This window comes from Mobula birostris, chromosome 12, assembly GCF_030028105.1.
Source record: "Mobula birostris isolate sMobBir1 chromosome 12, sMobBir1.hap1, whole genome shotgun sequence".
In the NCBI taxonomy this organism is placed as follows: Eukaryota; Metazoa; Chordata; class Chondrichthyes; order Myliobatiformes; family Myliobatidae; genus Mobula; species Mobula birostris.
The window spans coordinates 81468524-81483947 of NC_092381.1; positions in this window are offsets into that span (position 1 = coordinate 81468524).

Here is a 15424-nt window from a genome sequence, read left to right on the forward strand (position 1 = left end):
AATGAAACATTTCGTGAGAGTCAGTCGATCCGGAGGAGGTCCCAAAGCGGAGTCAAGCAACATTGGTGCACCTAGTTAAGAAACACCCCAGGTCAAAAGAGAAACCCAGTTGACAGCATTCGTGGCCCCTTTAAAGAAAACACAGCCATGTAAACATAGAACAGTACAGCACATTACAGGCCCTTCGGCCCACAATGTTGTGCCGACCCTCAAACCCTGCCTCCCATATAACCCCTCCACCTTATATTCTTCCATATACCTTTATGTTGTTGGGGGACATTATTGTGAAAAAAGTGCTGTTTTTCCTCGCACATATGTGTAAATGTACCACATATCGAGTTTTCCCAAATTGTATGAACCAGGAGGTTCGTAATCTGCTGAGGTCTAGATGTGCGGTGTTCAAGAGTGACGATCCAGAACCCTACAAGAAATCCAGGTACGACCCACGGAAGGCCATCGTGAGAGCGAAAAAAAGACGTTCATGTTACATCTTATTGGAGACACAATCAGATCCACCGTAGCCATTACTCCCTAAAAAGCGAAACATAACGACATAAACAGCAGTGATGCCTAACTCTCCGATGAGCTCAAAGCTTTTGAAAGGGAGAATAACACGACATCTGTGCGAACCCCCACAGATCCGGCAACTCTGTGATGTCTGTCTCGGAGGCCAATGTCAGAACACCCTTCAACACTGTGAACCCTCACTAGACTCCGGCGGTGTACCTGGTTGGATACTGAAAAACTTTGCCGACCACCTGGTTGGAATGTTCAAAGACATCTCGAGTCTCTCACTGCCGCGGATCTGAGGTTCCCAACCACTTTAAAAGGGCAACGATCATACTGGTGCCCACGGGGAGCAGAGTGAACTGCCTCAACGGTCGGCATCAATCACATCTACCGTAACCAAGCGCTTTTGAAAGGTTAGTTATGGCCAGAATTAACTCCAGTTTGAGCAAGGATCTGGATCGACTGCAGTTCGCTTGCCGCCGAAACAGGTCTACAGCAGACGCCATCTCACCGGCTCCAATCTGTTTTGGAGCAGCTAGACAACAGCAAAGCATACGGCAAGCTGCTGTTTCTGCATTATAGCTTGGCGTTCAATACCATCATCCCCTCAACATTACTCATCAGGTTTCTAAACTTGGGCCTCTGCATCTCCATCTGCAACTGGATTCTTCACTTCCTCATAGTGAGAAAACAACCAGTGGGGTCGATGCTGACACTGGCTCACCTCAAAGATGCGTGCTTAGCTCACTGCCCCATTCTTCCTACAGTCGTGACTATGTGGATAAACACAGTTTAAGCCCATTTGTAAATCTGCAGGTGACACAGTGTTGATGGCAAGATCTCAGGTGGCGACTAGGAGGTGCACTGGAGTGAAATTTCTATGGATGTATGGTGGAGAGCATTCTGACTCAGCCAGTTCCTCCACATCAAACACTCCCCATCAACAGTGATGCCTTCAAAAGGCGATGCCTCAGGACGGCAGCACACATTGTTAAGGACTCTCACCATCTGGGACCTGCCCTCCTCTGCTGACCACTATCAGGAAGTCCGAGGACCCACACTCAACATTTCAGGAACAGCTTCTTCCTCTCTGTCAGCAGATTTCTGTACAGTCCATGAAAAACCTACTTTATAATTTCTTTAGTGTTGCACTATTTATTTAGTTCCTAATTTATAGTAATTTTATTTTGTTGTAGAGCTGATGCAAAATGACTAATTTCATATAAGTCAGTGATAATAAACGTAATTCTGAATTTGATCATTTGAGATCTAGGGTTATAAACCATGCTATCCAAATGCAAATCTGTCTTTCTTTAATTCACTGATAGACCATCCATCTCAGGTGCTCCACCTGTGGCATAGCTGGCCTCCTTAGCCACCTCAGAAATGCAAAGTCATCCTTCATCTTGCCAGGCTGGTTTCTGTGCTTCCTGAAGTTTGGAAATTTTAGCCACTTCCTTGAGACCGTTTCAAAACTACACATATTTTTTGCAGAGTATTTTTGGATGTCCCAATGTTGTGTATCGATATGTTAATCTTCAATAATGAAGATATTCTTCTCGAGGATTTATATCCATAAATGAAGCATGTTTCTTTTGCAGAAAATTTCATTGCACATTTGCTTAGAAAAAATTGCATCCTTACTTTTTAATCAAATGATTAGCTTGGCTTGGGCAACTCTCTCCCCAGCTCCCACCTTGGCTGAGTTGCCCATTGGCATTCTACATGGGGAAGTTGAGAGTTAACAAGATGTTGTTGCGCATGTAAAGTAGAGGCAGAATGAAAATCCCTGCCTAAGAAACAGAAGGAACCTTAAGTTTATAAAAAGGATCCTAGATTTTGATAATTAATCACTGGGTGGAGAGCAGCACTAATTTAATCCTGTCATGTCACTCTGAAATTAATCTGAATGTTGTGGACATATTCTTTTGAAATGAATCCAAAATGCCTGCTTAATAAAAGTTATTCAAAAAATTGCATAAATACATTAACATGGAAGGGAAGAAGGTCATATGCAACCCTTAATGCTGTTGGAAACCTTAACTTTGAGTGCAGAACACCCTCATCTCCCTTAGTACCTCTCAACAAGCTTCAAAACCTGGGCCCCTGTACCTCCCTCTGCAATTTGATCCTTGACTTCCTCATTGGGAGACCACAGTCAATGCAGATCAATAAGAGCATCTCCTCCTCAGTGGCAATCAATGCAGGCACACCACGAGGATGTGTGCCTAGCTCACTACTGTACTGTCTCTATACTCAATACTGTGTGGCTAACCACAGCCATGTGCTATCTAAAAATTCACCGGTGACACCACTGTTGTTGGCGGAATCGCAGATGAGGATGAGGAGCAAGATAAATAAGATGGCTGACTGGGTTTGCAACAACAACCTTACACTCAATGTCAGCAAGGCCAAGGAATTGATTGTGGACCTCAGGAAGGGGAAGTGAGAGGACACGCATCAGTCCATATTGACAGGACAACAGTGGTAGAAGGAGCTTCAAGTTCCTGGGGATGAATGTCTTAGAGGATCTAACATGGCCCCAACACATTGATGCTATCATAATAAAGGTACACCAGTGGCTATGCTTCATTAAGAAATTGAGAAGATTTTATATGTCACTGAAGATTCCAGCAGATTTCTTCAGATGTACTGTGGAGAGCATTTTGACTTGTTGCACCACAACCAGATATGGAGCCTGAAATGCACAAGATTGCAAGAGGCTGCAGAATTCTGCAGATGCTGGAAATTCAAGCAACACACATCAAAGTTGCTGGTGAACGCGGCAAGCCAGGCAGCATCTCTAGGAAGAGGTACAGTCGACGTTTCAGGCCGAGACCCTTCGTCAGAGTTGTAGACTTAGCCAGGTCCTTCATGGGTACAACGCTCCCCACCATTGAGGACATCCTCAAAAGGTGTGTAAGGAAGGTGACATCCATCATTAAGGACCCTCAACATTTAGGACATGCCCTCTTCTCATTACTATCCCAAAGGTTACATGTTGTATCGGAGGGATAGGAAGGTAGGCAGAAAGGGTGCTGTGGCTCTACTGGTAAAGAATGGCAACAAATCAATAAAAAGATGTGACATAGGGTCGGAAGATGCTGAATCCTTGTGGGTTGAGTAAATAAACTGCAAGGGTAAAAGGACGTTGATGGCAGTTATATACAGGTCTCCCAACAGTGGCTGGGAGGTGGATCATAGGTTACAACAGGAAATAGAAAAGGCGAGTGAAAGGGGTAATATTATGGTAGTCATGAGAGATTTTAACATGCAGGTCGATTGGGAAAATCAGGTTGGTAATGGATCTCAAGAGAGTGAGTTTGTTGAATGCCTAAGAGATAGCTTTTTAGAGCAGTTTGTATTTGAGCCTACTAGGGGAGCAGCTATACTGGATTGGGTGTTATGTAATGAACCGGAGGCGATTAGGGAGCTTAAGGTAAAAGACCCCTGAGGAACCAGAGATCACTATATGATTGAGTTCAACTTGGAATTTGATAGGGAGAAAGTAAAGTCTGATGTAGCAGTATTTCATTGGAATAAGGGAAATTACAGTGTGAGAGAGGAGTTGGCCAAAGTAAATTGGAAGGAGCTGCTGGCAGGGATGTCAACGGACCAGCAATGGTGTCAGTTTCTGGGGAAAATGAGGAAGGTGCCGGACACGTGTATTCCAAAAATGAAGAAATACCCAAATGGTAAAATAGTACAACTGTGGCTGACAAGGGAAGTCAAAGCTATTGTAAAAGCAAAAGAAAAGGCATACAACAAAGCAAAAGTTGGTGAGAAGGTACAGGATTTGGAAGTTTTTAATAACCTACAGAGATCAACTTAAAAAATCATTAGAAGTGAAATATGAAAGCAAGCTAGCAAATAATATTAAAATGGATAGTAAACGTTTTTTCAAGTATGTTAAAAATAAAAGAGAAATGAGAGTGGATATAGAACCACAAGAAAATGAGGTAGGAGAAATATTAATGAGATGGGGGGGGAGAGAATAAGGAGGTGGCTGCTAAATTAAATGAGAATTTGGTGTCAGTCTTCACTGTGGAAGACACGAGCAGTATGCCTGAATGAACAAGCAGTGTGTGTGAAGGAAGAGAGGTGGGTGCAGTCTCTGTTATAAGAAAGAAGGTGCTCAAAAAGTTGAAAGGCCTAAAGGTACAAAAGTCACCCGGACCAGATGAACTGCACCCTAGGGTTCTAAAAGAGGTAGTGTTAGAGATTGTGGTGGCATTAGAAATCATTGGACTCTGGCATGGTGCCAGAGGGCTGGAAAATTGCAAATGTTACTCCACGCTTTAAGAAAGGAGGAAGGCAGCAGAAAGGAAATTATAGACCAGTTAGCCTGATCTCAGTGGTTGGGAAGATGTTGGAGTCAATTGTTAAGGATGAGGTGATGGAGTACTTGGTGACACAGGACAGGATAGGACAAAGTCAGCATGGTTTCCCTCAGGGAAAATCCTGTCTGACAAACCTGTTGGAATTCTTTGAGGAGATTACAAGTAGGGTAGATAAAGGGAATGCAGTGGATGTTGTATATTTGGACTTTCAGAAGGCTTTGACAAGGTGCCAACATGAGGCTGCTTACCAAGTTAAGAGCCCGTGGTATTACAGCATGGTTAGAGCATTGGCTGATTGGGAGGAGACAGCGAGTGGGAATAAAAGGATCCTTTTCTGGTTGGCTGCCAGTGACTAGTGGTGTTCCACAGGGCTCGGTGTTGGGACTGCTTCTTTTTATGCTGTATATCAGTGATTTGGATGATGGAATAGATGGCTTTGTTGCCAAGTTTGCAGATGATACTAAAATTGGTGGAGGGGCAAGTAGTGTTGAAGAAACAGGTAGGATGCAGAAGGACTTAGGTAGATTAGGAGAATGGGCAAGAAAGTGGCAAATGAAATGCAATGTTGGAAAATGCAGATCATGCACTTTGGTGGTAGAAATAAATGTGTGTTCTATTTTCTAAACGGGGAGAACATTCAGGAATCTAAGATGCAGAGGGACTTGGGGGTCCTTGTGCAGAACACAGGTTAACTTGTAGGTTGAGTTGGTGATGAGGAAGGCAAATGCCATTTTAGTATTCATTTCAAGAGATCTAGAACACAGCAAGGATGTGATGCTGAGGCTTTATAAGGCACTGGTGAGGTCTCATCTTGAGTACTGTGAACAGTTTTGGGCCCTTCATCTCAGAAAAGATGTGATGGCATTGGAGAGGGTCCAGAGGAGGTTCACAAGGATGATTCTAGGAATGAAAGGGTTATCATATGAGGAATGTTTGATGGCTCTGAGTCTGTACTCACTGGAATTCAGAGGAATGGGTGTTATGGTCCGACCCGCGAAGTCTGCATTCCAGTTCACAGTCCAGTCCATTGTTGCCTATTCCAGGTTTCCAGTTTTCCCCAGTTTCTGTTGAGGCAGCTGATTCTCGTTTGGGCTGGCTTCATAAATAGCTTCAGGATTCAGCCTCTGGTCGAAATTTAAAAGTTAAGCATGTGATAATTAATATTAAATAAGAAGATTTTAGTCTTATAAATGATGCAGGTGAAATCAATGTAATTGAGGTGCTGCAATTATTTGAAAACCATGTGATAGAAATTAGGGCGAACAGCAGTTAGCGACACTGCTCTCTAATGGGCGTATACAGCATTTGCAAGAGGAATTGCAATTATAGAGTGAAACAAATAGAGATATGCAGGTTGAATTAAGTTGTCTAAAGTGAGTTGGAAAGAGATTGAAAATGGAGAACTTATTACAAAATTACAAAAGGAAAAGTTATTGTGGTAAAGTGAATTATCTACCTTCAGATTACAAAATGAAAACACGGAACCAAAGGACGAAGAGCTTCAAGATCTCAGTAAACAACAAGAGACTACATTCAAGAAAAGAAAAACTTGGAAAAAGCAGATAGACTTGAAAAACAGCAATTTTAAATGTTAAACATGCAAAAATTAATATACTTAAACAAAAAGCTTTTACTTTTACAAATAATGCAGTTGAAATCAATAATGCAATTACTTGAAAACCATGTGACAAAAATTAGGGAAGAAAAGCAGTCTGCGGCACTGCTACCTACTGAGCATATACAGCACTTGTAAAATGAATTGCAATTACAGAGTGATGTAAATAGAGATCTGCAGGCTGAACTAGAATGTTTAAAGCAGAGTACTCCAGGACGTATTTGGGTGAAGACGGAAGCCTAGCAGGTGGCGGTAATGCACCTTAGAGTTGGTTTGCCAACCGCCATTAAACAAGAAGAAGAAGAAGGAGAAGAAGAGCCTCAGGCTGCTGGACTGTTCCATTCCCTTTCCTTCCTTCTGTATCCCTGACAATTGCCATGGCAAATTACCCCAGCATTTACCACGGCAAGTTCCCTCGGCAGTTACCATGGCAAGTTCCCTCAGCAGCCACCCTGGCCCTGCATCCTAAAAAAGGACTGGCCCTGCATCCTGAAAAGCATCCCGGCCCCTGTGTTCAAGAGGGAGTCCCGGCTCCGAGCCCCAAGAGGGTGTCCCGGCTCTGAGCCCCACCAAGTACCTAAGAGCCAGCCAAGCCCAGTCCAAGTACCCAAGAGCCCAGCCAGGCCCAGTCCAAGGGCCGAGCCAGCCAAGTACCCAAGAGCCGAGCCAAGCCAGGTCCTGGAGTCACGTCCCGTCCAGGAGTACCTCGTCCAGTCCAAGAGTCAAGAGCCGAGCCCAGCCGAATCCAGAGTTCCACACCCAGCCCAGTCTCTCATCACGCCTAAGAACCTCTCCTTGTCCAAGCCTCGTCCTAGAGCCCCATCCAGTCCATGTCAAGGCTTCATATTCCCTGTACTATTTTTGTGTCTCGTCTGTTCCCAGTCCCGAGTCCTCACCTGGATCCGGATTCCGAGCCCGAGTCAAGACCCATGTTCTGGGTTCCTGTCCAGTTTCTGGCTCGGAGTCCTAGTCCAGGCTCCTTGTTTCAAGTTCCTCGTCCAGGTCCCGCTTTCCTAGTCATCTCCTAGCCCAAGTCTGTGTTCTTGTCCCAGCTCCTAGTCTGCATCCAGTCCCATTCCTAACTCTAGTTCTCTAGTCAAGTCCTGTTCCTAGTACTTCAGTGTCTGTGCCTTGCATTTGGGTCCGCCACCAGTGCCCCCTTATGACAATGGGGGGTGGGGATCTCATTGAAACCTTTCGAATGTTGAAAGGCCTAGGCAGAGTAGATGTGGAAAGGATGTTTCCCATGGTGGGAGAGTCTAGGACAAGAGGGCACAGCCTCAGGATAAAGGACACCCTTTCAAAACAGAGATGTGGAGAAATTTCTTTAGCCAAAGGGTGGTGAATTTGTGGAATTTGTTGCCACAGGCAGCTGTGGAGGCCAGGTCATTGGGTGTATTTAAGGCAGAGATTGATAGGTTTTTGACTGGGCATGGCATCAAAGGAGAAGGCTGGGAACTGGGGTTGAGGAGGAGATAGAGAAAAAGGATCAGCCATGATTGAATGGTGGAGCAGACTTGATGGGCCAGATGGCCTAATTCTGCTCCTGTGTCTTATGGTCTTATGGTATAGGAGCTTGAGACCCACAGAATATTTTAGAAACAGCTTCTTCCCCTCTGCCGTCAGATTTTTGAATGGTCCTTGAACACTACCTTGCTATTCCTCTTTTGCACAATTTGTTTATTTTTAATTATTATAACTTTTTGTCATTTTTTATGTCTTGCACTGTACTGCTGCCACAAAGTAACCAATTTCATGATATCTGATAATAAACTTGATTGTATAGATTCAACTCTCCAAAAAAGTAGCACTAAGTAGATTAACTACCTCTATGTACAAATATAATTTCATTTATATAGGGATAGGATAAAAAAGTGGGCTGATAATTCTCATCCCTGGTAAAGAGAGGACCACACCCTGAAATGCATGCTTACCATTGTTCCTAAGGTATGATAAATGATAGCAGTAAACTGTAAGCAAACAGGCTTATTTTCAAAGCCTTCTGTCCAGCTGTCTTGATTATAAACTGCATTAAATGTTTCTAATGAAATACAATTACAATCAGCACTAAACTTAAAATTTGCTTGAAAATAATTGCTGGAAATTTCAAGGAGAAAGCATCTAATGAAAGATATTTTCATGTTTTAATTTTAAATTTAATCACCATTAAAAGAAATTGCATTTGGTGTTTCTGCATTGATAACGACAATTCAGATTTTCAAGCTTTCTTTAACTTTCATTCCTCTTTTAGTAATTACACCCCAGATTTTGCCTGCTTTGGATGTCTATGCATGCCATCTTTAAAAGTTGCTTACTGACTCCATATGCAGAAATACTAGTGATACACAACATAAGCTGCACTGAGCAATAGTCATAAGAATTAATAATTGAATTAGAAATTCTGGATCGTCATGTCATGAAGACTAATTTGAGAACAAAAAGGTTTGTTTTAGGATGACAAAGACAGGAATTTCTTCCTGAAGAAGTCCATAAGCATTGGGTTGTTTCTGAAGTGAATTGACCATTATTATGTAGACAGACTTCCTATGGCACTAGCCGTAGCAATTTGTTCCTCTGATTTTAGAGATGTTTGCTTGAGTACAGATGTTTAGCAAGAACAGTTGTAGAGCTGTCATTCTTTCTTCAAATGGAGCCAGAGCACCTTGGAGGTATCAATCAAACACCTCTTTTGAAAACATATACTTTCCACATCACCGCAATGTATTAGCACAATAATAGGTTGGAGAGCATGGTTTTAACTAAATGTTGACTGACTCACACTTAAAAGTGCTACGCCAATGGATAATAATGGGAGTAGGACACTTTTCAGCTCAAACTAGTTGCTATTCAATGACAAGCAACACACACAAAATGCTGGTGGAACGCAGCAGGCCAGGCAGCATCTATAGGAAGAGGTACAGTCGATGTTTTGGGCCGAGACCCTTCGTCAGGACTAACTGAAAGAAGAGATAGTAAGAGATTTGAAAGTGGAAGGGGGAGGGGGAGATCCGAAATGATAGGAGAAGACAGGAGGGGGAGGGATGGAGCCAAGAGCTGGACAGGTGATTGGCAAAAGGGATACAAGGCTGGAGAAGGGAGAGGATCATGGGACAGGAGGCCTAGGGAGAAAGAAAGGGGGAGGGTAGCACCAGAGGAAGATGGAGAGAAGGCAAGGAGTTATTGTGAGAGGGACAGAAGAGAAAAAAAGAAGAAAATAAAAGAAGAAAAATAAATAAATAAGGGATGGGGTATGAAGGGGAGGAAGGGCATTAACAGAAGTTAGAGAAATCAATGTTCATGCCATCAGGTTGGAGGCTACCCAGATGGAATATAAGGTATTGTTCCTTCAACCTGAGTGTGGCTTCATCTTAACAGTAGAGGAGGCCATGGATTGACATATCAGAATGGGAATGGGACGTGGAATTAAAATGTGTGGCCACTGGAAGATCCTGCTTTCTCTGGCAGACAGGGCGTAGGTGTTCAGCGAAATAGTCTCCCAGTCTGCGTTGGGTCTCACCAATATATAGAAGGCCACGCTGGGAGCACCAGATGCAGTATATCACACCAGCCGACTCACAGGTGAAGTGTCGCTTCACTTGGAAGGACTGTCTAGGGCCCTGAATGGTGGTGAGGGAGGAAGTGTAAGGGCATGTGTAGCACTTGTTCCGCTTACAAGGATAAGTGCCAGGAGGGAGATCGGTGGGAAAGGATAGCGGGGTATGAGTGGACAAGGGAGTCGCATAGGGAGCGATCCCTGTGGAAAGCAGAAAGGGAGGGGAGGGAAAGATGTGCTTGGTGGTGGGATCCCGTTGGAGGTGGTGGAAGTTACGGAGAATTATATGTTGGACCCGGAGACTGGTGGGGTGGTCGGTGAGGGTCCCACTTCCAACATCCTCAGTGTTTCCTTAATTTACTTATGTTGTATAATGATTGCTAAACATTACATGGAATGCCCAAGTTAAATACCCAACAGTTTACTTAGAAAGCATGTAAAGTTACAGAGATGAACTGAGAAATGATTACAAACATGAGAAAGTTAATTACTGTATAGTTACTCGGGATTTTCTTTTAAACTTATATTTGGATTGGCCCACCAGCATCTAGCTCATTCCTGATAGTGAACATTCATCTGATGAGCTATTATATTGGGCACTTTTCCAGATGCAGGCAAAATTTGCCATCCTCTTTGTCTTAGCACTTCTTACATGTCTGATTTAGTTTAGTTGATAAAACAGTTCAAATGAACAAGAGTAAAGCAATATCAGTTTTTGGACAACTTTGGGATTTGAAGGGTTTCTTGAGTTCTTAGAATTTGAAGTGCATGCTACTATTTAAATGCTACATATCACAGACCCTGAAGGCTGAATGATCATTTTGGTGGAATGGCACAAATTTATTCTTAAGATCACTACTGATGTAAATAATAATGATATAATAATACAGGATAAACAAGCAAGAACAACTTACTTCTGTGTGTTAATTCCAAACGCACATAACTTACAGAAATCAATAAGTGAAAACATCAGAAATATGCTGAATTAAAAGAGGAAATTGAAGGACTTTGGAACATGAACAAGGTGGACCTTGTCTCAATAGTAATTTCTACAACTGGTGTCATCCCAAAGGCACTACACAATAGCATTAAACAATTAGGGCCAGACAGTAATATCTGTGTAAATCTTCAGAAAGCCACAATACTAAACACCACTAGAATTGTCCAAAAGTTCCTAGCAGTTGACAAATGAACATGCTTGGCTATGCCTGTAGCTCAGATTTTACCAGCTTGAGCTGAGGAAAAATAAATTAAAATGATCATCATTATAATGATAATAACAATGGGAGTGCTACGGTGCAGGACAGAATGATATAATGAGGGAGCTAACATTGTGCAATGTAAAAGGTGCCATGCATGAAAAGCTATTGCAGCTTCAAATATATAAAACATTGCAAACAACAGATACAGACATCGAAGATAATGGCTTGGATTTTGTGCTTGTCACAATGGCAACATTGTTAGTACAGTATTTTCTACTGTTACTCTATAATACTCAGCAATTCTGAGGTTTTTATGCATTCATAGATTAACACGGATATCCCAAAACCATTGGAGTGATTCAGTACTTCTCTGTAAGTGGCACTATCTGAAAACTTCTCAACTGCAATCAAGAGAAATTATTGAACCAATGAACTTGTCTTGCTTAGAAATACAGCAGTAATCTTACATTTTGATACCAGTCTTATTAGGCCATTATTTTTGCCCAGCAAACCATTTGGCACTAATAATCTTGAAATAAATTTTATGCTCTGTAATTTTCTCAAGATTGTTCCAAGATGCAAGGGATATTAACATTTAAAAACTTTTATTTCAGTTCTACTTTATTCATATATGTATGTTCCATTCTGCAAATGTTAAAAAATATCTAAACACTGTACTTATTTGTTTAATATGAAAATTCAGTAATGGATGTTCATATAGTTTGATGATATCAGGAATCCTGGAGGCCAGAAATTCCAATCAATTGATTTCTTTAGAGAAGGAAAAGATCTTGCCGGAGAAGCTATTTTTAAGGTTATTAGCAAGTAGTGATTCTTGACCATTGGCTACAAATTCAGGGTTTTTAGAGTAACAATTGGCTCTTGACTGGTTTTAAAAAAGTAGGGACTTGTGAAATCTTGTTAACAAAAGTAGTGGCTTCATGTATTAATGCTGAGGGGAAAAAGTCAGAATAATGAGCTGTTGCTACATTACTGAACACATTGCATAATAACTGATGATAAATTTCTACTTCAATATTGATGCATGATTTCCATCTACTTCAATATTCACAGGGGTTCCTTCCACTTTTCCTTCAGTTCTTATGACACTTACAGTGCTTCATCAACTTCAATGATGTTCACAGAAACACAGCAAAGTGCTGATTTTTATGAGGCTTCTATGTTAATGATGTATTTTGTCATTCCAATATATAGGTTCAAAGCAAAATCCCAGTTTTCATGATCCTCCCTTACTAAAGTAGGTACATTTACATAACGTTGTCAGAGATTTTCTGGGTAAATTGCTTTTGAATCAGAGTATTGTTTCATATAAACTACAGCTAATGATAACTTGTCTGGTGGCAAAGATCTTGGATTCAAATCCTATTCCAGAGAAGTGTGTAGAGACCTCAGTAAATATGAATTCATAGTCATACATGGCATCTGAGGTAGAGTCATAGAGTACTACAGCACAGAAATAGGCTCTTCACCAATATTGCCTGTGCCAGCCTGGTTTTCTGCCAAGTTCCATCCAGGGAATAACTATTCAACCTATCCCTGTAACTCATGTGCTAGCAACATGTGTGTAAATTTTCTCTGCGTGCTTTCCAGCTATTTGATACCTCTCCTGGAGGCAGGTGACCAGAACTGGGCACAATACTCCAAACTTGTTCTCACCAATGTTTTAGTAGAACTTCAACATGAGATCCCAACTGCTGTACTCATTGCCTTGATCTATGAAGGCCATTATGCTAACAGCTCTCCTTACAACTCTATCTACCCGTGATCCAACTTTCAAGGAATTATGGATTTGTATTCACAAGTCTCTTTGCTCTACCATACACCTCAGTGCCCTACAATTCACTGTGTGAGTGAATAGTAGATGATCACACCCCATTTCAAAGCTCAGTCATCTTTTCAATATTTTCACCTGTACTTATCCCTCAGTTAATAGTCACCTTTGCTCTTTATGGGATCTTCATACTGAACTTGGCTAGTGCATTTTCCAATTTTGCAGAATGACAACACTTCTAAAATGTTGGTGGTTGACTGTAAATTACCTTAGACTGTTTTAAGGTTCTGATGGACCTTATATTAGTGCAAGTTCTTTCTTGCTTACCTTAGACTGTTTTAAGGTTCTGATGGACCTTATATTAGTGCAAGTTCTTTCTTGCTTATGAAGGCAACTGTAATATGCATCAGCACATCATGAATAGGATTGACCTATTGATCAAATCCTTTGGGTGAGGTCAGTCAAGGAGGGAACTCTGACAATAAACATGGAAAGAGGAGAAGCTCCTTCCTCTTTGAATTGTGTAAAAGTTTCAACAATGTTCATCTGTAATATCATGCCGGTCAGCAGCTTAGCATTGTATTATAAAGGATTTGACCTTTGAAAAGGCATCGACTTTTAAATCAACTATGAGGTCTCAACACAGGTAGTGGACTGAAGTTTTATTGTTCTGGTCAAAGCCATAGCAAGAAACATGATCAGTGTTCTGTATAGTATACTATATGTGTGTGTGTGTGTGTGTGTGTGTATATGTATGTGTGTGTGTATACACACATTTGTTTGGAATCAAATGACCTTGCCTGGTGTCTCAGGGGTGGGTGTATCTGCACCCATGCCAAACCCTGCCCCGGCACTCCTTCTCCACTACCTGTCCCACACCCCTGTGTATCTACATAGATAGATAGATAGTGAGAGTATATATGTGTGTGTGTGTGTGTGTGTGCGTGTATGTGTGTGTGTGTGTGTATATATACATATATAAACACATACATTCACACATATATACATGTACGAAGGGTGATTGATAGGGCTCGTGGCCTAAGGTAGAAGGAGTCCATTTTAGAAAAACTGGCACATTTATTTTTCAACATAGTCCCCTCCTACATTTACACACTTAGTCCAGCCGTTGTGGAGCATACGGATCTCTTCTTTGTAGAAGTCGACGTCTTGGACCTCCAGAAAGTGGTCCACAGCAGGGGTGATTGATAACTTCGTGGCCTAAGGTAGAAGGAGATGAGTTATTAACTTCAAACTGTCTGCATAATTACTCAAATAGTTGAACTGCACATGCATGTAACGAGAGCTGTATAACTCTTCTCCTTCTACCTTAGGCCACGAACTCATCAATCACCCCTCGTAATAGCTAGTCTAACTGAGACTTTTGCAGTATATTGTATTTGTCAACGTGAATCAGAGAGTGAGTTTGTAAATCTGGCAAGAGCACAGGATGTTGAGAATGGTGAGGATGGAGCGCTGTAGGAGGGGTGTGGGACAGGTAGTGGAGAAGGAGTGCCGGGGCAGGGTTTGGCATGGGTGCAGATACACCCACCCCTGAGACACCAGGCAAGGTCATTTGATTCCAAACAATTGGTTTATTGATCATTATAGAATGTCTCTCTGGTGCTTCCCACATCTACCCCTCTCCCTTCCCTTTTTCCCAACCGTGATTTCCCTCTCCCTGCCCCCTTCCCACTTTTAGTCCACAATAGAGACCCAAATCAGAATCAGGTTTATCATCACTCATACGTGTCATAAATTTGCTTTTTTTTGCAGCAGTGCAGTGCAATACATAAAATTAATACAGTACTGTGCAAAAGTCTTAGACACCCTGGCTATATATATGTGTCAAAAACTTTTGCACAAAATGTATAAAATGGCAAAACACCAGATTATCATTGACTGCTGTTTTCTCTTGATAGATGAACCTATCTTTAGGTACAGTAGTTCCATCAGACTTATGCTCACACAGTTAGAAATTAACAAGGATCATTTATATCGTGCTATCAACATTTCTAAACATGACCACTGATGCTTGGATTATTCCGTGCTGTATCTCTAAATAAATATAAAATCAATAAAATATTATCTATGGCTATTCAAAGAAGTCTAAAGTTAAAGGAATGACCTTTGCCCAAATGAACTCACATCTGTAAGTGCAGAGTACATTAGTCATTTCAAATACCTATGCTAAAATTCATTATTCTCTCTTAGATTATGTTCTTGGACATCATTTTGCTTTTGCAGCAGAGAACACTGTACACTTGCAGCGCACCACTCTTTCAATCCGACTGTGTGGTATCAATATAGATAATGGACTAAATCCCAAGCAAGTTATCATCTCCTGTATGATGTAAAATTAGCTCTGTGGTTGATAGTTCATATTTAACATGCGCAACCATTTAAAGTAATTAA